This window comes from Miscanthus floridulus, chromosome 8 (genome assembly GCF_019320115.1).
Source record: "Miscanthus floridulus cultivar M001 chromosome 8, ASM1932011v1, whole genome shotgun sequence".
Taxonomy (NCBI): Eukaryota; Viridiplantae; Streptophyta; class Magnoliopsida; order Poales; family Poaceae; genus Miscanthus; species Miscanthus floridulus.
This window is the reverse complement of record NC_089587.1, coordinates 20,668,965-20,695,879: the sequence shown is the minus strand read 5'-3', so window position 1 is coordinate 20,695,879 and position 26,915 is coordinate 20,668,965. Positions and strand designations below refer to the sequence as shown.

At 48.1% G+C, this 26,915-nt stretch overlaps 1 pseudogene; it reads right to left on the bottom strand.

Moving 5' to 3' along the window:
• LOC136468666 (premnaspirodiene oxygenase-like) overlaps positions 1–26,767 on the bottom strand; it is a 52,882-nt pseudogene extending 26,115 nt beyond the window's left edge.
• Between the last annotated feature and the right edge of the window lie 148 nt (positions 26,768–26,915).

Here is a 26,915-nt window from a genome sequence, read left to right as displayed (position 1 = left end):
CTTAGATGGAGGGTTGTATTATTGGCTAAACCGATAGATTTAATTCTGCATTTATTTTGGTTAGCCGGTGCAATTATTTTTAGAAATGACTATTCATCCCCCTCTAGTCAGCCATCTCGACCCTACAAGTGGTATCGGAGCTTGGTCTCTCATTTGTGGTCTTCACTGACCCGAGAGGATGGTGGCTTATGGGCTAGATGTTGAGTGTCCATACACTTTTGATGGCACACACTTTGCATGGTAGAATAATTGGATGACATGCAATTTTAAGTTTATTTCCCCTCAAATGTGGTGGATCGTAGATGTGGGCTTTTCTCATGCGTTGGATGAAATGAATGCAACTCAAGCGCAAAAGAAATGCTTACATCTCGATTGCCAAGCTACTAATATTTTTTATCAATCTTTGAGTGATAAGATATTGTGGAGATAATGTACATGAAGACCACCCATGATATTTGGTTGTACCTCAATTTGATGTATGTGAGGGTCTCCAATGTTGATAATGATGAGCCCAAAGAGGAGACACATGAGGATGTTGAGCATAGCCACAATTTGGTGATTGTGGAAGATTGCTTCACCTCATGGTCAAGTGATGATGATGATACTACCTCAAGTTCACTTGACAAGGTTGATGATGATGGCTCAAGTAATGTAATTGATGATTCTACTCCATGTACACTTGATAATGATGATGATGGCTATGAAAGTGATGTCTCTACAAGCTCTTCGACATCACCACATTGCTTCATGTCACAAGGTGACACCAAGTGTGGGGGGTATGACCCCGGATACCCATGGCAAGTCACATGGGCTACGCCTCTAGGGGCGGTCCAGCCCACGAGAAGGAGCCTTGCGGGGCACGATTCTGCTCGGCGCCTCCCGCAAGGCATGGGGAGGATATCCGGAAGATGTTATGTGATCTGATAGGATATGTACGATCCCATGTTTCTTGTAATCTATTATTACTTTCCGGTTATCTCTCAGATCTAACCGACTTGTAACCTTGCCCCCGGACTATATAAGGCGGGCAAGGACCCCCTACAAAATCACGGCAAATCATACGATAGCTAATACAAACCAACAGACCATAGGAGTAAGGTATTACGTCATACTGATGGCCTAAACCTATATAACTCGTGTGTCTCTGTTGCCTTCTTGTTCTTGATTACATGCTCCTCTGCCGATCAATCTACCATCGTGGGATACCCCTCGGTGGACTGCCGACGATATTCTATCAACAGTTGGCGCGCTAGGTAGAGGTGTGCGTGCTATTTCCTTGTCGAACAAGATGGCTTTTTCCGTAGGCTCTTTGTCCCTCCCGCAGCCCAGCCAGATCTTCACGGTCGGATCCATCACATGGGTCATCAACGCCGACGGAGTTGGAGAGCTTCTTGAGCCGGTGCAGATCCGTTCTGCGCCGACCACCTTCGCACCTGCGACTACAGATCCAATCTCGGAACCACTTCCGGGGTCGACTTCATCAGCTACCCGCCGCTCGCTTCCTCACTACCGGAGGAGGCATGTTAACAATAACGATCTGATCAAGTCTATCGATCGGGTCAGCCTAAAACTCACCGATTGCCTCTCCATTGCTGAGTCGGCTCTAGACACCCTTGTTTAGCACCGACCACCTACCGATCCCAATCTGTCGGTGACCAGTGCTCGGCAGACTTCGGGGACTGCCGCCCTAACAAGGTTGCCGACCAGCTCCCACCAACCGTCAACATGCTGCACGCCAGCTGGGGTCCCGGAACATCCCTCCAAACTATCCTAGAGGAAAATCCAGACACCGAGTCTCAAGGCTCCACGGAGCCCCTCGCCGAGACCTTCACCAAGCAACCCCCTCTCCTACCTTTCTGGGGTGGCGCAATCTTCAATGTCAGTATTGACAGCCCCCCTCGAAACGGCGAAACAGATGAGGAACGCGCCGCCCGTGAAAATAGGAACGCCAACTGCACGCAACACCGTGATAGCAAATGCGCCATTGCGATGGTCGAGGCCGCTCGTGATAACCAGTTCCATTCACAAGGAAGGCCCCTCCATCACAACCTCAATGAAGAATTCCTCCGTGTTGATGGCCACGATGTTTTCAAAACTTCGAGCGCCAATCTGGCGGTGGCCGCCAACAAACTTGCACACCTCCCGCAGACGCCCGAGCTCGCCAAGGTCGCCGCTATGCTTAAAGCGGCACACTGTCAAGTTAATGAGATCCGAGAAGTTCAGAGACCTTCATGCTCCACAAGCATGATTCGCCGATCAGCCGATCCTAGATCTAATCGTCGCCCCAGTCAAAGCCATTTCGCCGACCAGTCACTACCTCCCTAGGGGGGAGTTGGAGGCCACCACGCCGAGCATCATCGCCAGCATGACCAAGAGGTCGAACAGGACGCCCGAGTGCACCTTAGTAACCTTCAGGATGCACGACGGCGTATCGATCAACGATGTTTCGGGCGCCATGAAGATGAAGTACAATGCCGCCAGGAGTATGAGCAAGAGTACGGTAACCCGGACTCAGCTCTGGAGCCAATCATCGCTGGCAATACTGCCGATATAGGCCCCAACAGCTCGGAAGAGCCCCAACGTTCACTAGGGTGCTCCAAACATTCCAGTGGCCCCGTGGTTTCAAAATTACTAGAGTCGAGCCCTATGAAGGGAGGATGAACCCAACTCAGTGGCTGCAGGCTTACGCCACCGCCGTCCACGCCGCCGGAGGAGACACCAATGTCATGGCAAATTATCTCCCCATCATGCTCATGCCAGCCGCCATGAGCTGGTTCACAAGCTTTGCCCTGGACTCCATCAGATCTTGGGAAGATCTAAAGAGAGTCTTCACCGACAACTACATGGCCACATGCAAGCAGCCGAGCACCAAGCACGATCTCAACTGCATCACCCAAAAGCCGTCCGAACTACTCCGCAGCTACATCAGACGCTTCTTCGAGATGAGGAATTCTATTCCCAACATCACGGAAGCCGAAGTCATCACCGTCTTTGTCCGAGGACTTCATCACCGAGAACTCCGTTCTAAGTTCAACAGGAAGCCACCTACCGGCATCGGCGAGATGATCACAACTGCCAACCAGTACGCCGACGCCGAGGAAGTGGAGGTGCATTTTAATGAAGATACGGGCACTAATCGCCCGCCTTGCCGCCATGACGACCGCAACAACGACCGACAGCACAACGATCACCGCCACGATGACCGCAACAACGACCGACAACACAACGATCGCCGCTACGATGACCGCAGTTTCCATCGGGACAGCGGACGAGATCGGCCAGATGGATTCAAACCTGGTCAGAATTGTCGCCGCCGACTAGATCACTTTGTTGCCAACGTCAATGAGCCACACGCAAAGCGTAACTACAATGAGCAGTACAAGAAGATCCTTGATGGACTGTGCCCCCTGCATAAGAACGCCAAACACAAGATGAAGGACTACCTTGGTTTGGCTAAGGAGTTCCAGGAGAAAAAGTACAACGACGACAATGGCGGGAACGGAGGACGCCGACCTCCTAGGGATAATAATAATGCCTTCTAGGACCATGACAAGGTGGTCGCCACCATCTTCGGGGGTTTCGCCTCCAACGAGAGCAGAAGGGAACGGAAGCTCGCCGCCCGATGAGTGCTCACCGTGGTTTTAGAGGAAACTACCGCCAACCCCAGCTATCACCCATGGTCCAAAGCCTCCATCACCTTCAGCAAGGCCGACCAGTGGGCGGACATACCCTACACAGGGCATTTTCCCCTTGTCCTTAACACGACTATCCAGAAGGTGCTCTTCAGAAAAGTCCTCGTTGATGGTGGGAGCGCTTTGAATCTACTCTTCACCGAGGCCCTAAGGGAGCTCGGCCTCAGGCCAACAGATCTCATGCCTTTAGACTCCTCCTTCTGGGGCGTGGTACCTGGCAGGGCATCTAGACCGCTTGGGGAAATTACCCTACCAGTACAGTTCGGCACGGTAACCAACTACTGAGTGGAGCATATCAACTTCTACGTCGCCGACTTCGACACCGTCTATCATGCCATACTGGGGCAACCGGCTCTGGCCAAGTTCATGGCCGTTCTACACTACGCGTATTTGGTGTTAAAGATGCCTTTGCCCATAGGGGTCCTGTCTTTGTGGGCCAACCTCTCCATCGCCTATGCCTACAAGACAGAAAGTCTCGCCCTCACAGAAGCCAATGACCTCTCCATCTAGATGGCTAGCGTGGTCGCCGAAGCTAAGATGCCATCTGCTGATGACATGGAGATCCCAGAACCTCCTCGTGCCTCCGCCAAGTCCAAGGAAGTCAAGGAGATCGGCCTCGGCCTCGATGACCCTTCCAAGATGGTGAAAATTGGGGCTCACCTTGACCCCAAATAGGAAAGTGCGCTCGTCTCCTTCCTACGTGCCAACGCCGATGTGTTCGCTTGGAAACCTACAGCCATGCCAGGGGTACCACGGGAGAAGATCGAGCACTCCTTGAATGTCTCGCCGACTGCTAAACCAATCAAGCAAAAACTTCGCCGATTCGCGTCGGACAAAAAGGAGGCCATTAGGGTAGAAATAAAATGGCTCTTAGCTGCCGAGTTTATAAAAGAAGTGTATCATCCAGATTGGTTAGCTAATCCTGTTCTTGTTATGAAAAAGAATAAAGAATGGAGAATGTGTGTTGATTATACTAATCTTAACAAACACTGCCCTAAAGACCCCTTCGGCCTGCCTCGGATAGATGAGGTTGTAGACTCCACTGCCGGCTACGAGTTGCTCTCCTTGCTTGACTATTACTCCGGCTACCATCAGATCTCCCTCAAGAAGGAAGACCAGGTCAAAACGACTTTCATTACGCCTTTCGGTGCATACTGCTACACCACTATGTCCTTCGGACTAAAGAACGCTGGAGCGACCTACCAAAGGGCTATCCAGACGTGCCTCAACCAACAGATCGACCGCAACGTCGAGGCCTACATCGACGACGTGGTCGTCAAGACTAAAACCATCGACAATCTTATCGCCGACCTTGAAGAAACTTTCTCAAACTTGAGCAAATACCGATGGAAGCTGAACCCTTCAAAGTGCATCTTTGGAGTTCCATCTGGTATCCTGCTAGGCTACATCGTCAACACTCAGGGCATTGAACTGAACCCTGATAAGGTCTCCTCCATCACCAACATGAAACGACCGACGTGTGTCAAGGATATACAGAAGCTTACAGGCTGCATGGCTGCGTTAAGCCGATTTATCTTGCGCCTCGGTGAAAAAGGGCTACCTTTCTTCAAGCTCCTCAAGGCCTTCGAGCTTTTTTCTTGGTCAGAGGAGGCAGACACAGCTTTCGAGCAGCTCAAGTTGTTTTTAACAAAACCTTCAATCATGACAGCGCCACGACCAGATGAAACTCTGCTGGTTTACATCGTCGCCACCTCTCGAGTTGTCAGTACGGCTATTGTCATCGAACGTGAGGAAACTGGACACGCCTACAAGGTACAACGTCCGGTCTATTTCATCAGTGAGGTACTTAATGAGCCCAAAACTCGTTATCCTCAGGTGCAAAAGCTGTTATATGCAATTTTGATTACCTCACGCAAGCTCCGACATTACTTCGAATACTACAAGATTGTCGTGGTCACCGAGTTCCCTCTGGGGGATATTCTCCACAATAAAGAGGCCAATGGTCGTATCATCAAGTGGGTTGTTGAGCTCGGCACTTACTCCATTGACTTCAGAAGCAAACCGACCGTCAAGTCACAGGCGCTTGCTAATTTCATCGCTGAGTGGATTGAAATCCAAGAACCCATTGCCGCCACTTGCCCCGAGCACTGGGTGATGTACTTCGACGATGCCCTTAATATCAATGGTGCTGGTGTGGGCATTCTGTTCATCACACCGACAAAGGATAAACTCCGATATGTTCTTCGCATACATTTTCCGACCACCAACAATGCCGCGGAATACGAAGCATGTCTCCATGGTCTCCGTATAGCTATCGAGCTCGGCGTCAAACACCTCATGGTATACGGGGATTCCACGCTGGTTATCAATCAGCTCAATAAAGATTGGTCCTGTTCTAGTGAGAAAATGGACGCATACTGTGCCGAAATCAGGAAGCTTGAAGGGAAATTCTACGGCATCGAGTACCACCATGTGGTACGGGATCAAAACCAACCAGCTGACCAGCTATCAAAGATGGGATCTTCTCGCGCTGTGGTTCTGCCGAGGGTTTTCGTTCAAGACCTCCTGACACCATCCATTAAAGAAGATAAGGAAGTTGTAGAAGTACCCCCTGCCGAGCAGTTGGTACTCGCGGTACCTTCATCGGTCGCCGATTGGAGGGAATAGTTCATCAAATACCTCTCCAACGACGAAGTACCTGCCGACAAAATCGAAACCGAACGACTAATTCGCCGAAGTAAGCATTACATGTTGGTAGACGGTAGCCTGATGAGGAAAGGTGACAAGGAAGGGATACTGTAGAAGTGCATCATCCAAGATGACGGTGTGAAGCTACTTTTCGAAATTCACTTTGGTTCCTGTGGCAATCATGCGGCTTTGAGAACACTAGTCGGCAAAGCTTTCCGAGTAGGTTTTTACTGGCCCATGGCCATCTTCGATGCAGAAAATCTCGTTCGACGATGTAAGGGTTGTTAGTTTTTTGCCAAGCAAATACATGTACCGGCATAAGAACTACAGACCATTCCAGCTTCCTGGCCATTCGCATGCTAGGGACTGGATATGATCGGGCCTTTCAAACAAGCGCCAGGAGGTTTCCGGTATGTGTACGTCGCCATCGATAAGTTCTCCAAGTGGATTGAGTACAAACCACTCGTCTCAGCTACTACAAAGAAAGTAGCCGAGCTCTTTGAAGACATCATATATAGATTCGGTCTCCCGAACAGCATCATCACCGACCTCGGGACGACTTTTACCGGCCATCATTTTTGGGACTTCTGCGAAGACCGGTGCATCTCTGTTAAATACGTTTCCGTTGCTCATCCTAGAGCTAATGGCCAGACCGAGCGGGCTAATGGTATGATCCTCGATGCCCTCAAAAAAAGGCTCTATCAGAAAGAAGAAAAGCATCCGAGCAGATGGCTCAAAGAACTACCAGCTGTGGTATGGGGACTGCGCACTCAAGCTAGTCGCAGTACTAGTGTATCTCCATATTTTATGGTCTACGGCTCAGAAGCCATACTCCTAGCGGATATTGCTTTCCGAGCACCTAGAGTAGAAAATTATGATGAAGAGCAAGCCTTAGCTGTTTGAACAGAAGACGTTGATCGGGCTGAGGAAGAACGTCTGATTACTTGCGTTCACACAGCCAAGTACCTCAAAGGTCTGCGGAGGTATTACAACCGCAACGTCAAAGGTCGCTCATTCGTGATCGGCGACCTCGTCTTACATAGGAAACAAAAAACCGAAGGGCTTCACAAGCTGTCTTCCCCCTAGGAAGGACCTTACATCGTCAAAGGTATTACTCGACCAGGGTCTTATCGCTTATGTGACTTAGATGGACTCGATGTTCCTAACTCCTGGCACATAGAGCACCTTATACGTTTCTATCCCTGAAACAACACAGATATGTATTCTTTACCTTCAGATTAATAAAGTTCTGGTCTCCATAAATTTCCTCCATTTTTTCCTCCATTATAAGCTTCACTTACCATTATCGGGCTATACGCCACTCCGTGACGACCTCCAATACGCTCGCCAAGTACGCCCAAATCGCCAAACACGATTCCACTGAATCGCCGAGCACGATTTCTCCAAATCGCCGAACACGTTAACTCCAAATCGCCAAACATGATTTCTCCAAATCGCCGAACACGTTAACTCCAAATCACCAAACACGATTTCTCCAAATTGCCAAACACATTAACTCCAAATCACCAAACATGATTTCTCCAAATCGCCGAACACGTTAACTCCAAATCACCAAACATGATTCCTCCGAATCACCGAACACGATTCCTCCGAATCGCCGAACACGATTCCTCCGAAACGCCGAACACGTTAACTCCAAAAATCACCAAACACGATAACTCCAAAAATCGATGAACACGATTTCTCCAAAAATCGCCTACTATGTTTTCTCCGAATCACATAAGTTTTTCCTCCTAAAAATGACGACGATTTTTGCACTCCAAATTTTGTAACATAGCTCGCCGATCGTCGAGCAACACACGTTTTTCTTTTCTGTTTTCTATGGAGAAGACCCAGTCTCCGATTACTTCCTACACGCGCAAAGGGGCTCCGTGCTCTGCGTTACGATTGGTCGGCTGCGGTTCCTTGGTCATGCCTGTTAATCCTACACATGTCAGGGTCTCTGCGCTCGACGTTATGGACTATGGGCTAGTCAAGGCCTAGATTTCAGGCATAGACTAACTGCTCGGACGCCACTTTAACTATTTTTCTTAGCAAGTTACTCAAATTGGCCGCTGGGCAGCATGTGTTTTGCTTTGATAATTATGGAGGAAACCAAGGCTCTAACATCCCACCACACGTGCTATGGGCTCCATGCTCTGCGTATCGGGCAGTAGGCTACGGTCCTATGGTAACGCTTGTTTTCCCAACATGCACACGGGCTACGTGCTCTGCATTACGAATTATGGGCTAGCTAAAGCATCAGGTTTAGTGCAAACTAACTGATCGAACACTGCTTATATTATGCATAATGGCATCGGGTTATTAATACAAATGACTCTTCATCGCTAAATAAAGTAAGTAGTACAGGCGATAGTATCCGAGCAGTTTGTTAAGATTCACCACCAGCTTCTGTTTCGCCAAACAGGTCTATATCACCGACAAGCATTTTTGCTGCATCTTCAACATCATCCTCCAGTTGCTGGGTTTGCGCGTCGCTCAGCCCGTCTACGAACCCACCACCTATCGACTGGATGTCGATAGACGGATAGTGGGACCGAACCACTGCAAGGGCATGAGTAGCAGCGGTCAAAACGACGTCACGGTTGAAATTTTTGAAATTCTCCCATGCTGCCTTGCATCTCTGAATGATGGTGTCTGGCCCTTGCTGCCTACTATCAGGATGGGGTGCCGGTTCAATGTCGACGCAGTCGAGTACTGGTGCTATTATGGCGATTATAGTATGGAAGTTGTCTTTCTGGACTTTGGCTTCCTGCACCAGCACATCGAACTGTGCCTTGGTTTTATGGTGATAATCTACAAAAATTAGAATGGTTCGTCAGACCAGAAAAGTACTACAACATTACTTCCGATCAGGGGGTATCTACCTTTCAGTTCTTCGGCCAGTTTGGCTGCTCGCTTCGACTCTTCCGCTTTCTCTTGTCGAATTTGCTCGACGGTCTGGCGAAGCTGGCTGAGTTCTGTGTCTTGCTCTGCAAGCACAACAGTTATCATAACAGCGGATTGGCAAATTATTGCAAAGTACATTATGTAATAAGGCATACCAGATTTTTGCTTGGATACATCCTCAAACTGCTGGCACTTCCGATCGAGTTGCTCGGATTTATTTTTGAGTTCTCTGGTTTTCTTGCCCAATTGCTCGGACATATTTTTTAGCTCCTCGGATACAATCGCCAGTTGCTCGGACTTCTTCTTCAGCTGCTCGGATGCAGCCGTTAATTGTTTGGACAGAACCCCCTTCTGATGTTCAAGGTCCCGTGAGTTAGACTCTGCAAGGTCCCGCTCGCGCTGGGCCCTCTTAATATTCTTTTCCGAAAGATTTAACGCCTCCCGGAGTTTCTTGTTTTCCTCGGCGAGGGGCTCCATCATCTTCATCAGTTGATGCCGCTGTTCGGCTGTTCGAGCTATCCCCTGTGGATGAACAATGCTAGAGATAAGCCATGGTTTCCAACAACATATATCAGTGGTTCAGGTGCGGTACTCACCTCAATTTGAGTCATAACACCAGCAATGGCGGATTTTAACCTCTTTATTTCCCTGGTGGTGTCTTCTTCCTTGACAACTACCACCTTTTCCCCGTGTTTTCAGAGAATCCGGACGGACTGGGGTTTGGGTGCGGCACGCTCGATCTCCACAACCTCATCCTCCTCCGCCATCGATTGAGGCACCACTGGGGGAATCCGTGGTTGGACAGCTGCTCCGACCACTCCTGGCATCGCTGCGGGTGGTGAAGGTTGCTCCTCGGCCGTCGACGGAGTTGCATCCTCAGCCTTTGGTGCATCAACAATAGCTGCAGTTTTCGCTTCCAAAGTATCGACCTTTTCAGTCGTAGCCTCGGTCACGGTCGCCGACGCGTCTGTTGTGTGCGCCAATAATTCATCGTCGCCAGGACCACTGGCAGTGGCAGATGGCCCGTCCTCTGTTGGCCGAGCACTCGGGGACTCTCGGATAGGGGCAGTTGGCATTTTTTCTACTAAGGGTATGGGCCTCGGCGTTGCCCTATGTAATATTGGCTTTTCAGTAACCAAGAAAATTCAAAGAACAATATTATTACTCCAAGGCAAATATACTTATGGTTTGGTCTTCCGATTAAATTTCTTGAACCGGCGATGCCTGCCTGATCCCCTAGGCGCTGCTGCTTGGTCCGCTTGATGGGAGGACTCCTGCTCCTCTACAACAGGGTGCCACTCTGCTTGGTGCCCCGGGGCCGCCTCTATGTGCTGCTCTACGGTTATCCCCTCTTGCTGCTCGGGGACTTTGGTCGTCTACGCCGCTGGGACTTCCGTCGTTGCCCGCACATAGCTTCTCCTCGCTTGCTGCTCGGGAGCTTCAGCATTCGTCGATGGCTCTTTCATGCTCGGCGGATGCGCTGCCTGGTCCTCGTCATCATCCGACCACTCTAGCACAGCGTTTCTTTGTGGTTGAGCGGTTTGGTCTTCACCAAGCGAGACGCCGCCTGATTTTGGTGTAGTAGAGCTTGCGGGTTTTCTCCTTTTTTGGACCGGCTCATCTACTGCCGGTCTTTTCCCACGGATCTTCTCCGATGCTGGGGATGGACTATCCGACGAGGTGCTCTGCTCCTCCTCTTTGGACTATAGCGGCCGCCGAATGTCTACTCCTTTCGGCCAATCGGCTCTCGGCACGTTTGAAAAGTATATTGCCCTATCCTCCGAATGGATCTTTACATAAGTAAGTCAGTCCTTTGCTCGGAAATTGATGCCTAAACAATGCAAGGTGAAAGGGTTACCTGAGGAGGTGGATTGGTACAGTTGAAAGTCTTCATTCCTTTTGGCCAACTGAATGAGACATTGGAAGTAAATAGGTCCATGGCATGGTCTATTACTTCTTTCTTCGTCAGACGGTCTGTGTTTTCCTGGGTACCGTCGTTGTCACCTTTATAGTCGAACGCCGGGTGGGCCCTCTCTTTGCAGGGCTAGATGCACCGCACTATGAAGCTAGCTGCCACCAGTTCACCCCTAAGCTCCACGCCCTTAATCAAGTCCAGAAGTTCCATTACCTACTCCATGTCAGCATTGTTGGGTCTCTCTGACCAGTTACTATGATTAACCGGGATGTGGTGGACATCGCATTGAATCATTGGGTGACTTTGTTTGATATAGAACCATCTGGCGTTCCAACCTTTGAGGGAGGTATTTAGCGGTACGCTGATGTATTCGCTGGCCATCCCATCCCTGAGTTGCAGGTACACGTCGCCGACCACCTTAGAACCGCTGCCCCCCTTCTTCTTCAGATAGAACAGGTGCCTAAAGAGGTTGAAGTGTGGAAGAACACCGAGAAACGCCTCGTAGAAATGGATAAAGATAGACACGTGCAGAATGGTGTTGGGGTGCCGATTACAGAGGCTAATCGCCCAAAACTCCATAAGATCCCTCAGAAAGGGGTGGACAGGAAACCCTAATCCTCGCCAGAAATAATCTTCAAATACTACAACCTCATCAGTATGAGGTGTTGGGAAGGGCTCACCACTAGCCGGCCGCCATCCAGCAGTGAGGTGGTCTAGGAGAACGCCCGTCGCCACCATCCTATTGAGATCCGCCGCCCCCATCTTTGATGGCACCCACTCCTCGTCGCGGCTGGCTCCAGTGGCCACCTTCCTCAGCTTTGCGACTCCTTTTTTCGACGCCATTCTCTCCGGATTGGAACTGGATTGGAGGCGAGTGCTCGCGATGGTGCGAAATGTGGAGCATAGGGATTGCGAAGGAAGGAAGAAAGGCAGATTGAGTGAGGTAGGAGGCGATGTATGTGGCGGCATGGTTATAAAGCACTTCCTCCAGTTTTCATTGCGTCTGAGGGTTTTTGAGAAACCGTTCCCGCTATTAGCGCTACTTCGACTCCACCAACATGGTTTAATGGGCCACAAATTGGGCTATCACATAACAGTAGCCCATGTCGCTCATTTATCGCCGCCAAATATTCACCAATTTCTCCGCAATTTAATGAGGCTCAGTACCCGATGCTGCACAACCATTACTCTGATTTTTTCTCCACGGTTTGATTTATCCGATATCTACGCCCGACACACGGGGACTGGCTACTTGCTCGGGTGGATTACTTTTTTTTGAGCCTAGCACCACGTGACTACATCACCTACTGTCAGGCTCAGGGACTAAGTGGGCACACTTCACCTTGCGGTGAATGTGTTTGTTTTTCATCTCGAGGCTACGCTCGGGGACCGGTTACCTGCTCAGCTGGTTTAATATTTTCTAAGCCTGACACCACGTGACTACGTCACCTACTGTCAGGCTCAGGGACTAAGTGGGCACACTTCACCTTGCGGTGAATGTGTTTGTTTCTTCTGAAAGACTCCGAGCCTCTAAAAGTTAAACCAAGGTATCTTTAACCACGTGGTCGGACTCTAAGTGGGCACACTTCATTTTACCGTGCAGGAATTTTCAATTCTGAAATTGAGCTCCTTACACCCTTATGTCAAGCCGTGCTCAAAACACACTAGTCGGTGATGGTGCACGCTGCTCGGCAGCTGCTCACAACTGCTCGGCGATTCATTATGGTGGTCGGACCATGATTTGGACAGCTCGGTTTTTGTTCGCACCTGCTCGGAAAAGTTCAAGACGGCGTTGCTCAACGAGTACAAGGCGCTCGGGGACTAGCTGTGGGGGTATGACCCCGGATACCCATGGTAGGCCACATGGGCTACGCCTCCAGGGGCGGTCCAGCCCACAAGAAGGAGCCTTGCGGGGCACAATTCTGCTTGGCGCCTCCCGCAAGGCATGGGGAGGATATCCGAAAGATGTTATGTGATCTGATAGGATATGTACGATCTCATGTTTCTTGTAATCTGTTATTACTTTCCGGTTATCTCTCAGATGTAACTGACTTGTAACCTTGCCCCCCGGACTATATAAGGCGGGCAGGGACCCCCTACAAAATCACAACAAATCATACGATAGCTAATACAAACCAACAGACCATAGGAGTAAGGTATTACGTCATACTGACGGCCTGAACCTATATAACTAGTGTGTCTCTGTTGCCTTCTTGTTCTTGATTACACGCTCCTCTACCGATCAATCTACCATCACGAGATACCCCTCGATGGACTGCTGACGATATTCTGTCGACACCAAGGTATCTAATGCTAATGTGATTGATCTTGATTCATATGAGGAGCTTCTAGATAAATTTGGTAGCATGATCAAAGCTTTAAAAAATGAGATGGCTAAGACAAAGAAATTGAAAAAAATGAAAACTCATTTATAAAGAAAAACATGTGAACAACAAAAGCATCTACTTTATGTTAGTTTTTGTTCATATGAGGAGCTAAAATTGGCTCATGAGGAATCTAGTGTTGCTCATATAACTTGGTACAAGACCATGCTTTTCTCACTAATAAGATTTCCAAGAAATTAAAACTAGTGAGAGCTCATCACAGGGGTCAAATGATCAATCACATAATGTTGCTAACCCTTGTGATGTAGGAAAGAAGCATGTATCCACCTCTTGTGATGATTTATTAGCCATGCCATGTTCTTCACATTTAGATGCTTGTTCTACTTCTATGTCTTGTGAGACTAACATTTTGAAGGAGAACAATGAGCTTAAAAGAGAAGTGAAGAAATTGAGCAACAAGTTAGAGAGGTGCTACAACTCAAAAGTCACCTTTGAGCACATGTTAAAGACTCAAAGAAGCTATGATGACAAGTGTGGCCTTGGTTTCAACACGAGCGTGACTAAAGGGGAGAGAAAAAGAGAAAGAAAGATGAAGAAGCAAGCTCGAGAAAAGCTATCTCATTTCATGTGCTACCGATGCCATGAAGTGGGACATCTTCATGATTCATGCCCCAACATAGAGAAGCTCAAGTTGAAGAAAGAAGAACAGAGGCTAAAGCATGTCAAATGCTTCAAGTGCCGCACATGGGGTCATCTTACCTCTATATGCCCAACCAAGCAATTGGTGAAGCAACAAGTGAAGCCTCAACCAAAGCCACTAGTTGAGTAAAAAAAGAAGCCCCAAGTGCATGACAAGTTCAACCATGAAGATGGTGGTAATTCGGGGATAAAGAAGAAGAAGACAAGAAGGGTGGGAAGAGCAAGGCATCCAATGCTTATTCAAGATGCCAAGATGATGAGCAAGAATCAAGAAGACAAGAAAGTCTATGCTCACATCAAGTGCTTCGAGTGTGGAGATATGGGATACTTTACCTCGAAGTGTCCTACCAAGCTTGAGAAGAAGGCTCAAGAAATTCTCAAAAGCCAAGGCAATGAGAAGCAATACATGAGTAAGGAAGAAAGGGTTCAATCCAAGAGAATTGCTACTCATGCCGGAAGAGGGGACACATGGCTAATTCATGTACCCTAGGTAACACTCCTAAGCCTAATGATGATTCTATACTTAGGAAGGATGGTAATGGTACCTCTGTGGTTTCTATTGCAAAACATCCTGCTACCCATGCTAAGGCTTTGCCTAAGTATATTGCACCTAACTTGAGAGGACCCAAACTAGTTTAGGCACCATCAAAAAGTGGATGAATGTGTGTAGGTACCATGGCATTGGAGACTTGATTCAATAGAATTCTTATTGTTCATCATATTTTGAGTTAAGTATTGAAGCCTATTGCTAATCTTATCCCAATACCAAGTCAAAAGTGAGTGAAGTCCAAAGTGCTACAACATACAAGTGCTATAATTTAAGTTGTGGTGATTTATTGGATATATTTGGTGGCTAGCAAATATTTGAGTTAAAGCTTGCTATGGATGATCATGAGCTAACCAAGGTATATTTCTAGTTGATCTTATTCATTAGGGTGCATATGAGTTGATTGAATTGGATAAATATGCATATGTTCCTTGATATGAAATGTTTGAATGGATCAATTGCTTAGTAATCAAATTTGAGTTGGTTTGAATGAATAAATTCATGAGATGAATTTTAGTAAGTGGATTGAATGGATTTATGTCTTGTGAAAGTATTCAAACAGGTTGATTTCAAGTTTGATTCACATTTGTTGAAGAATAGCTCAATGTGTTGAAATCTGTTCAAAATTGCAAAATCTGAGCGAGCTGTGATCTTAGCCATGTTTGAATGACCAAATCTATTTGGATTGGCTTGAAATTTGGTATGCATGCTCTAGACTTATGGTATTAGTTGCTGTACAAATTTTATGAGAACCGGATAAGAGATGCTTTGGTTTTGGAGTGGATATTGTCAATCTTAGTGCATTAGTTTTAAGCATGTAGTAGTGTGGAAAAATGTGAAATCTGGTAGCAATCTAGAAGTCAAATGAAGCTCAAAATTTTACAACTGCTAGAAGACTTAGTGAAGCACATCTCCACCAAAATTCGTGGTATATGTACTTTGGGAGTTATGGATTTATCTTTGAAGGGTACATAATCTGTTAGAAAAGTGACAATTATTGGATTGGTCAAGCTAAGAGTCACTTTGATTGAAAGGTCCTCAAGTTGGAATCATGTTTATAAGTGGTTGAGGGACCTAAGTTTGGTTTTGAATTGATCTATAAGCATGACAAGCAAAAAGTACAAGGTCATTTGATTGTGGAGTATACTTGGCACACATTTGGTAATAAAATTTGAAGATTAAGATCAAGCTCAAGAAGAAGATGAAGTTTAAGTTCTAGTGACAATTAAAGATCAATTTGGTAGAAAGAAAAGGACTTAAATAAGTAGAAAGAAAATAACTTAAAGAAGAATTTAATGTTACTCATCAAATTAAGTCCATCACTCGGATTAATCAATTAAGTTATTTCAAGTGAGTATTAAGAATGGTTCTTTGGAGAGAGGTCATTTCTCCCTAGTGTAGGGACTTGTCACCTTTTGTAGGTAAACCGAGCATGTGGGGCTTGGAAGGCTAAAATGGAAGTGGTGATCTAAGAAACATTTGAGATGCTTAGTTGAAGCAATCAAAAGGGTTGATCTAGAAAGCAAACAACACCCAAAAGAGAGCAAGTCATGATAGTTCAAGTGGTATTCTCACATTTGGTGCTCTCAAGCAAGCAATAATAAATGATGAAGCAAGCCAACCACAACAAGAAGTGCACTTGATCATAAGTGATTTTCATTTCATATGGGTGAAGAATGGATTTCATATTGATGATTGGTCTTCACCAAGCTTATAATTGGACTTCACATTGCTATTAGAGAAATGAATTAGAATCTATGTGACTATCCTCTTCTCCAACATAACGAAGGTATCATTGTAATGTGCATGATCATTTTCATCAATCACTAGTATGCGGTTAGTGCATATAGTACATGCCTATTAGGATCATGCATAACAAATGAAAATTTAAAATTCATAGCCTACCACTATTGCTTGAATGGTTAATTGATATAGTGGTAGTATAAGAGTTTGTTCATGAGCTAGTGAACCCAAGTACTTGATTTATTTTGAATTGCCAACAAGTGACAAGTACAACCTTGATAAGATAACCGCTTAGTGTGTGTGAAGAAGCTTAGAGAGGGTTCAAACCAGACTTGAAAGATTAGGCAAACCAATCTAGTTCAAGTCAACAACATAAGCTCATGATAGTGACAAGTGTTCAAGAAAAAGACAACAATGCAAATGGATATCTAGTCTATTTGTTTCAAGTGGTATCTAGACTCAAATGTTTCTTCAAGTGGTATTCACAAATGGTGTCTAGATCAAGATCACAAGTGATATCCTACAAGACTTCAAGTGATCCTCAACTTTAAGTGATCATCAAGTGAAGAAAGCTCCCTCACCTACAAGAGCTCAAGCTTATCAAGTGGTATAACCCATGCTTTGACATAGGGGGAGATGCCCTATAACTACATGTGGTATCTCAAGAGTTATTCAATTGGTGTCATTCCAACATTAGGTGGTGTTCATAAAAAATGCAAGATTCAAGTGTCAACCATCTATCCCTAGCACTACCCTTTGTATCAAGAGATGCACACCTTTTATGGAAATTGATGACAAAGGGGGAGAAGTAGTACAAAGATATGAAATAATATTGGGGGAAGTTGGATTTGGACATGCAAGATTGAAGAATGGAGAAGGATCAAAATTATTAGACAAGAGAAGCACACAAGTAGGGGGAGCAAGCTCATGAACTTAGTTGTTTGCATTTGATATGTGCATAGTCATGTGCTTGCTTGCATTGGCATAAGTTTTAAAATTTGATATACATGCTTGTGTGGTGTATGCTAGTCATAGAACTTGAATGATGATTTGATTACTAGCATGCATAGGATGGTAGCTAGATATATATGTTTTACAAGTGGCACTAGAACCTTGCTTGACTAGTGTTTTTATGTATCTAGCTAACCATGGTGCTAAGGATGGTGTTAAATATGCGCTCCGATTGGTATCACACTATAAAGGTTTAATCTTTACACCTTAGCATCATTTAGTAGTAATTATCCTTCCACAATTCCAATCTATGCATATGTGCAAGCTTTAAACCAAACACACTAGCACATATTAGGGGGAGCTAATGCTACCAATTTGGGCTTGTAGTACTTGTCCAAAATTATTTACACATGGTAAAATTGCTTGGGCAAGCAACTTAAATCCATTTGAGCTTATTTTCTATATCTTTGTAGAGTTGTCAATAATTACCAAAAAGGGGGAGATTGAAAGGTCCCTAGTTTGATTTTGGTAATTGAGTGACAACCTAGGTGGACTAATATGTGTTTATGTGAGATACACAAGTGATTAGTCCACGGGTATACTTGTATGAGCAACACATGCCATGGAGGTGAACATGGCTTGGATATGTTGAAATGCTCACACATGTGATGAAGGAGCTCATTGCATATGAGACATGACATGGATTCATGTGACTAGGTGGAGAAGATCAAGACAAGGCTTGGCTTAATGGACCGGTTGCAATAGTGAATGACAAGTCGGAGGCTTTGAAGCGATGGACCACGTGGCGGTGAAGCTTGAGCAAGACTTGGCACCAACGAATGAGGGCAACGGTGAAAAGCAAGTGAAGTCAAGATCGATGAACCAATAAGGTCACGTGATGATATGAAGTGGATCATATCATTTGTTAATTAAGGCTGGTGCATGTGTTGCATCAGCATTGGAGGAGATGGAATGCAATGCGCAAGGCAAAGGTATAACCTATAGGGAAAATTCATTTCACCGGTCATAGGTGTGTAGAGAAGTTTATGACCGGGTTTAGGATAGATGGCCATACTATCAAGAGGGGCAAACTTATTTATCATTCATCTAGTGTCACTTGAGTGATCTAACTTTGCATCATTGCTTGGATCAAGTGGCGTGGTGAAAGGAGTGCTAATCCTTTGATAAAATGTTTGTGAAAAGCTAACACACATGCACAAGATGGTGGACACTTGGTGGTGTTAGCATATTTGCAAAGGAGAAGGTGTTGGAGTTGATTTGGATCAACCTGGAGAAGAAAAGAGCAAGTTTGGGTTGTTCGAGGGTCAAAAAACACACCCGAACTTGTAGCCAATGTGCAGCCCAGCCTGAGGGGTGGCACTGCCCTTTTCCGGTGTGCACAGCCCCTCCTAGGGTGGTGGTCCCGCCACCCCATGCAACGTGCCCAAATCAGCAGCACTACCCTTTTGTATTTTAGGCATAGCTCTTAGCTCCGAACTTTGATTTCAATGATCTAGGACTTTTTGGAAAGCTAATGAAATGCTCTACAAGATTGATGTGGTGGTTTTTGTTTTTGATATGAAGGGGCACCACCATGGTCACCGGACTGTTTGGTGCCTGGCACCGCCATATTTTTCTAGAGAGGGGCAAAAACATGTTTTGGGTGCCGTGGGTGCATCGCCACCCCTAGGGTGGTGCACCGTACCCCTATGTCTGGTGCCCACATGTCCAACAGCTAGTTTGAAATACCCTTTGAAATTCAACCGTTGGGGCACCGCCACCCCTTGTCCGGCGCCCGCACGTTGCTGTCCGGTGACCACGCAGAAATGCGCTACTTGGCTCCAACAGCTCTATTTGGCTTGGGGGCTATAAATAGAGGTGGAGCTCGAGCTTGGCTGAGGTTGAGCACCTTGGGAATGTGTTGCCCTTGTGTGTGCTTGGTTTGAGAAGCCTCTAACTCACTTGTGCTTGCAAGAAGTGCAAATCTATTGCGAGTGAGTGATTCTAGTGCGTTGCATTGTGACATTGCATCTAGTGCCAGTAGGTGATCAAGGTGCAAGCCAATGGTGCTTGTTACTCTTGGAGGTTGCCACCTCCAAGATGGCTTGGTGGTGATCTCCGTTGAAGCACACAAAGAAGATTATGTGGTGCTCCGGAGAAGTGATTGTGAGGGGGAATTGTGCTTACCCCGCGGGAGCCACGAAGAGCAACTCTAGTTGAGCGAGACACGAAGAGTGACAAGTGGTCTAGCCATGTCAAAGTGCTAGAGCTTGTGTAAGCACTCCATGTGGGAGAGTGTGACTTACAGGTCACCACTAGCAAGAGGACCGGCGGTAACTTTAGAGCTTGTCTCAACGGGGACTAGCTTGGTGGCAACCAAGTGAAACCTCAGGATAAAAATCATCGTGTCATCTTTGTCTTTCCATTGGTTTGCATTCCCATTTACACAAGCATGTTTTTACATTTCATATATTGTGCTTGTGTAGTTGCTCTTGTAATTAGTTTGCTTGTGTAGCTTGCTAGTTACCTTCTTGCTTGTGTAGCATAGAAGTAGCTCCCTTGCGTGACTAATTGGCTTGAGTAGCCTTGTTAGTCATATTACTTAGTTTGTGTAGCTAGGTAATTTGTGTTATCTAATTTGGCTTGTGTAGCCTTGTTATTAAGCATTGCTGGTGAGCTTAGGAGCTTTATGCTTTTGCTTACTAGTTTGTGTAGGAGCTCCCTCGGTTGCCAAAGTACTAGTTGCATAGGTTTGTGTGACTTTGCTACTAGAATTGTTTAGGTCAGCTCTAGCTAGCCCGATACTTTTGTTGCCTTATTAGGATCTTTTTAAGGTGCTTGAGAACTTAGATTGAGGGGTGTATTCTTAGCTAGACCGATAGATTTAATTCTACATTTGTTTCGGTTAGCCGGCACAATTATTTTTAGAAAGGACTATTCACCCCCTCTAGTCTGCCATCTTGACCCTACATCGATGATGATGGTACCTTCTCCAGACTATTGGAGAAAGTTATGTTGATGTCACTGAGGTTGATGACGAAGGTTCCTTCTCCAGATTGTTGGAGAAGGTTATGTTGATGTCGCCTAGGTCGATGACGAACATATCTTCTTTAGACTATTGCAGAAGGTGATGTTGATGTCGTCTATGTCGATGACGAAGGTTCCTTAACTTGTTGATTGCGGAGGTCGATGATGAAGTTACCTTCTCCAGAATGTTGGAGAAGGTACGTTGATGTTGTTGGGAGTCGATGACGAAGGTTCCTTAACTTGTTGATTATGGAGGTCGATTAATGTAACATCCCTGAAAAATCCAAAGAACAAAAAATGCCAACTTTCAAAAAATTTCCTAACAAACCCATGATTGGTGAGTGATCATGCAAGAAAAACCCCTATAGTTGCACAAGTAGACCCCGAATAGTGGCATGTGTGAGCATATGCATTTTAAATAAACCTTGAGTTGCTTCTTTTGGGTTTTATGTTTGCTAATAAAATTTGATCAACATTAAAATAAATAAAACTTGTGTTTGTGTGTGCACCTTTAACCTAGCCAAGCTTGGACCCATGTGAACCTATTGGACCTACCTAGGGTGGTATACATGCTTGGGATACATGTATACAAGTATAAGGACATAGGGTGGACATTAGAAAATAGAAATTGGGTTTAGAAATAGAAAAGAGAAGAGAAGAATTAGGAAAAAAGAAAAATCAGAAGCAGCCCAGCCAGCTGAGCGGCCCAGCTACCCCCTCCGCCATAGCCCAACGCCTCACCCATGCCCTCGCCCGTGCCCTCGCCCACGCACAGCCAGGCCACGGCCCACTCAGCCCAGCACCGCGCCCACGCCTCACTCCCCCTCTCTCATGGTGTCGCTGACAGCGGGCCCCATGGACCCCTGTCATTCTCCACCCCCTCCCTCTTTTGCGCCAAGGCAGAGCAACTACGCCGTGGAGGAATCCTAGCTGCCCGCTTGCCACAGCCATCCGTGCTCGAGCCATTGGCCACACGCGCGTGGATGCACGCCACTTCTGCGATCCGCGGCTTCCGTGCCCTTCCCTAGCTCGCACCCGCGCTGCATTGACATCGCCACTGTGGCCTGCACCATGACACCACCCCATCCTTCCCTTGACCACCGGTGTTCAAATTTGGATGCGCTAGGGCGTTCGCGTTCACCCACCGAGCCCTGGACCCTAACCTAGAGCCCCTATCCACCCTACATGTACCCCTCCTACCTCTCCCCGCCATCCACCGCCGCGCCATGGACGCCCCACCTATAGAAGGGCTAGCCTGGTGCCCTAGCGCCCTTCCAATGCCTTGCCGCCACTGGTGGCACCCCAAACAGCCCACGCCCGAGCCATAAACGGAGGAGAAGGAGGGAGGAGAGGAGACGAGCCTATCGGAGTTCCGCCCGTGGCCACCGTAGACGAGGATGACACCCCGATCTAGAACAAAATCCTTGGTCGATTCCTAGTGTGTTGGATCCCTGCCTATCGCCCATGCGTTCACTAGTACCATGGCACCACGGGGCACGTCGTAGCCGAGCACTTGACACGGGCTGCGGCACTCCCGCGGCAGCAACAATGCTCGAAGTGCCTCCTTGATGACGAGCCGAAGGTAGTGTAGGGTGCCCCAGCTGTCCTCGGTCACCGTGTCTGTTGGAGCCGAGTCACTCTAACTCTCGCCGAACAGAGGTAGAAGATGAACAGTAAACAAGATAGATATGCCGGTGGAAAACGCCTGTATCTTGGCTTCTATTATTTAAAACAATTTATCCAACCCTTACAAGCTGGCTTTAAAGCCCAGCGTCGCACTATCGAGCAACAACCTGCTGGTCGGAACTCATTCGTGCGCGTGCACATCGACACGCCTGCACAGGCCACACCTCATGCATGCACCACACGACTCACGCTCCACGGTCCGGTCTCCAAGTTGACAGCCACGTCCCCTAACAAACTAATGCCTATCTAGTTTTTTCACGACAACGCATCTCGTTCAACTGCATATTGCCTTACAAATACGTGACTCACACGTACTCTAATAATAGAATGTGACTCACATGACACAAACTAAATCAAGTCATGATTATTTCCAAATAGATGTCAACGTCCTCAGAAAAAGTAACAAAAATCTTGACTTGCGCACTCAATGCTTCATCACAGAAGGGTTGGCTCGTCATCGACACGTCACACACACGACCCTCGTCATCGACACGTCACACACATGACGGACTTAACCTGGCCAATGGACTCCAACGCGAGTTCGAACACGCACGCCATTGACGACTCAACCTGACACACACACGCGTCATGCACGTACATGACGTGGTTTATGCTAACAATCTCCCCCTAAACCATGGCATCACTGTGCATCCCGCCACACAGGAGCATCAGTTCATCGATGGCATTGCCAAACAATGCCTCCTCCTTCGTTGGCTTTGGGCATTCCCTCGAGAAGTGGCAGCTCACCACAGCCGAAGCACTTGTCTCCGGAGCTGTGTCGACTCTTGCTCGCACTCGACGCGACGCTACACCTCCCATCATCGACGGCTTTGGGACTTCTACCGTGTCGCCGATGATGCGCTCCGCCACGACCGTACATGGTGCGCCATCGTCAAGGCTGCTGGGGCTCGAGTCTCCGTCCTTCTTCGATGTCGACATCTTCAGCTTGCTCTGCTCTCCCTAACCATGGATCTGATGCCAATTGTTCTTCTACGAGAACACATCTCGTTCAACTACATGTAGCCTCACAAATACGTGACTAACACGTACTCTAATAATAGAACGTGACTTGAATGACACAAACTAAATCAAGTCACGATTATTTTCAACATTGCCTCCCCTAATCTTGACTTGCGCACTCAACACAGAAGGGTCGGTTCGTCATCGACACGTCGCACACACGACGGACTCAACCTGGCCAATGGACTCCAACGCGAGCTCGAACACGTGCGCCATGGATGACTCAACCTGACACACAAGCCATGCACGTACATGACGTGGTTTTATGCTAATAGCGTCATGGCCGGCGAGTGCCCTCGTGAAATTTTTGTATTTTGGTCCCTTTTGAAAACATTTTTTACAAAAAGACCTACGCCAAAACGTTTGCTGAAAATAGACCATTTTTAGGTGTCTTAGAACATGACGCCGAGGTATGAGGGTCGGCATCGACTGACACGACGCCGAGGTCTTGCCACGTCATGGACGACCCCGGTCGACGGCGACACGGTGGCGCGTGGGGTCCGAGACGTCGGCGTCGTGTCAGCCAACGCCACGGGCCGAACCTCGGCGCGGCGGGACTACGCGCCGAGCTATTGGCACCATCCCGCGCGCGGCCCAGGCGACCCAACAACGGTTCGTGGCCCAATAGCTCGGCGCGGGGTCACTTAACGCCGACCCACCAGGCTCGGCGTGGCCCGACTCAACGCCGAGGTCTGTTCCATTGAAGCCGCGCCGCGGCCCCCTTCTTCTTCCTCCCTCCATTCTGAAGACCGCTGGCTCTCTGTCTCCCAAATCCCCCACGGCCCCCATGAAACTCTAACCCCCAAATGCGACCCTAGGTGCACGGATCTCGTCTCCCGAAGCTTCGTCGAGGTAATGGCCCTCCCCTCCTCCAATCTATCCGCGTAGATGTGCTTGCATTGTCTCTAATCATGTGGAATCATGGGTGTATGGTATTTTGGTATATTTGTGTTTGCATTTGCAAAATGTATGGCTTAGGATGATTGAGTGCATTGTTGTTTAACTGTTTTATGTGATGAATATGTTAGGTTAGTTTGGTTTCTAGTTATTTTGGTCATTAGGGTTCTTTGTTTATTGTAGGTGTCATTGGGGTTAGTTATTTGTTGGTCATTAGGGTTAGTATGTATTTTAGTTATTTGTTGGTCATTACATTTCAATTTTTTATGACCAAGGCGTTTTGCCAAGGTACTGTTGCCCTCAATGAAAAGTCTATTTGAAAACTCACTGAAAAGTCTAGATTCGTTTACTGTTGTATCCATATACGCAATGAATTAATATCAGAGTGATGTACTGCATTTAGATGAAGTGACAAAACACAGGTGTTGCCTTTTCAGATGAAATGACCAGTCATGGTTGTAGGCTTTTCAGATGAAGCATCTAGCCTTTGCAGATTCAATAAATGAGTACGCACACAAGTTTTTTGTCAAGTAGCATTCATGGTGAACCTGTCTTCATCTCTATATATAGTGGTCCATGTCTTGCTCCACATCCACATAACTTGTTTTCTGGTTTAGTTTTAGCAAATGTCGAGCGGAGGTTCCTCGAGTGGAAAGGGTTTCGGCGGAGGGAGAGGAAAGGGGGTGAGGAAGTGACCTCCGATTGTGTGGGAGGGTTCTCTGGGTCCTGATTCTTTTGAAGAACCAATAGAGGAATTTTCTTTGGAGAGGAAGAGTGACTTCACCCGTGAGAGACCTCTTAGATCATACGACAAGCGCATTGAAGATTGGCCAAAATGCCGCCACGGTTTGAATTGCGTTGTGCAGATGTACAACGACTGTGACGGTGGAGGACGTCATTTCTTTAGATGCCCACGAGGATTTGTATTTCCTTTGAACTCTTCTTTTTTAGATTTACATTGGGTTTGTAGTAGTACTTATTGGTAGATGGGTTTTCAGGATTCAAGCTGTCCAGATAATTGTGGCTTCACTAGATGGGTCGACCCTCCTCCTATCTATCCCCATCAACAGTACATCACATATCTACAGGGACGCATCTTTGACCTAGAGTATGGCCCTGGAAGTGGTAACAGGGACAAGTCGGACGCCGACAACAGCAATGATGCAGAGGAGGCACTATGCAATAAACAACAATGCAAGCACATCTACGCGGATAAATTAGAGGAGGGGAAGGACCATTACCTCAAGAAAGCTTCGGGAGACGAGATCCTGGCTCCTAGGGTCGATTTTGGGGGCTAGGGTTTCGTGGCGGCGTGGGGGAGAAGAACAGAGAGGAGAGCTGGCGGTTTCAGAATGGAGAGAGGAGGAAGAAGGGGGCCGCGGCGCGGCTTCAAGGGACCAGACCTCGGCGTTGAGTCGGGCCGCGCACATACAGTGGGTCGGCGTTAAGTGACCCCGCGCCGAGCTATTGGGCCACGAACCGTTGTTGGGCCGCGCGCCGGATGGTGCCAATAGCTCGGCGCGTAGTCCCGCCGCGCCGAGGTTCGGCCCGTGGCGTTGGCTGACACGACGCCGACGTCTCGAACCCCACGCGTCACCGTGTCGCCGTCGACCGGGGTCGTCCGTGACGTGGCAAGACATCGGCGTCGTGTCAGTCGACGCCGACCCTCATACATCGGCGTCATGTTCTAAGACGCCTAAAAATGGTCTATTTTCAGCAAACGTTTTGGCGTAGGTCTTTTTATAAAAAATGTTTTCAAAAGGAAAAAAAATACAAAAATTTCACAGTGCCCTCCGGACCTCGTCCTGCGCCTTCCGCAAAACCGACGGGTCCGCATCATCTCGACCATCGCCCACAGCAGCGTCGTTGCCGACGTCTCGCTGCCCGCATTCAACAGATCCTGCGAAAGCAAATGCCTTTGAACGAGGGACGAATGCAATCCGTGACGATCCGGCGAGAGTCCTCGGGTAGCTGTACTTACAGAGATGACGGCTTTGATGTTGTCAGTGGTGAGAGGGTCCTGAGAATCCATGTCCTTCTGGAGCCTCAGCAGCACGTCAAGCAAGTCCTCGTCTTCGTCGACGCCTCCGGGTTCCGGCTGATCTCCTGTCCTGGTGCTCTTGGATGATATCGCCGAGGATGGCGATCATGGCGCTGCGGCGGCGCTCGATCTTGCCGGGGACGCGGCTAACGAGTATCGCGAGCCGTGACGACGGGAAGAAGTCCGGCAAGCTCAGCCCCGGGATGACCTTGAGCGCCTCCTCCAGGAGCCGCAGCAACGCGTCGCGGTGCTGGCTCCGGCCACCGATGATGGCGCGCACCGTGGTGTCAGCGGTGAACGCCTTAAGCCGCTCGGTGAGGTTCACCGGCTTCCCCGCGGTCGCGACGGAGCTGAGGAGCCGGCGGGCCTCGTGCTCTCGGATGGGGCGGAAGGAGTGCACGCGGCGAGCGCTGAGGAGCTCGACGGCGCAGATCCTGGGCTGCGCAGCTGCCACCACCCCTCGCCGTAGGGCGCGAAGATGACGCCCTAGGCGCCCAGCCGGAACACGAGCTGCAGCATAGGCCCGACGGGCCGTGACACTAAGTTGACGTCGTGCGTCTTCAGGATCTCGCGCGCCGCGTCCGGGGACGAGGCGACCACGACGGGGAGCTCGCAGAAGCGCAGCAGCATTAGCGGGCCGTTGCGTCACGCCAGGTCGCGCAGGGCTCGGTGCGGTGGCGCGCCAGCGAGGTGGTGCAGGTGGCCGATGACCGGCAGCGCCCACGGCCCTGGTGGGAAGCGCCGCTGGGCATCCCTTCCGCGGCACAGCGCGAGGAAGACGAGTGGTATGGCT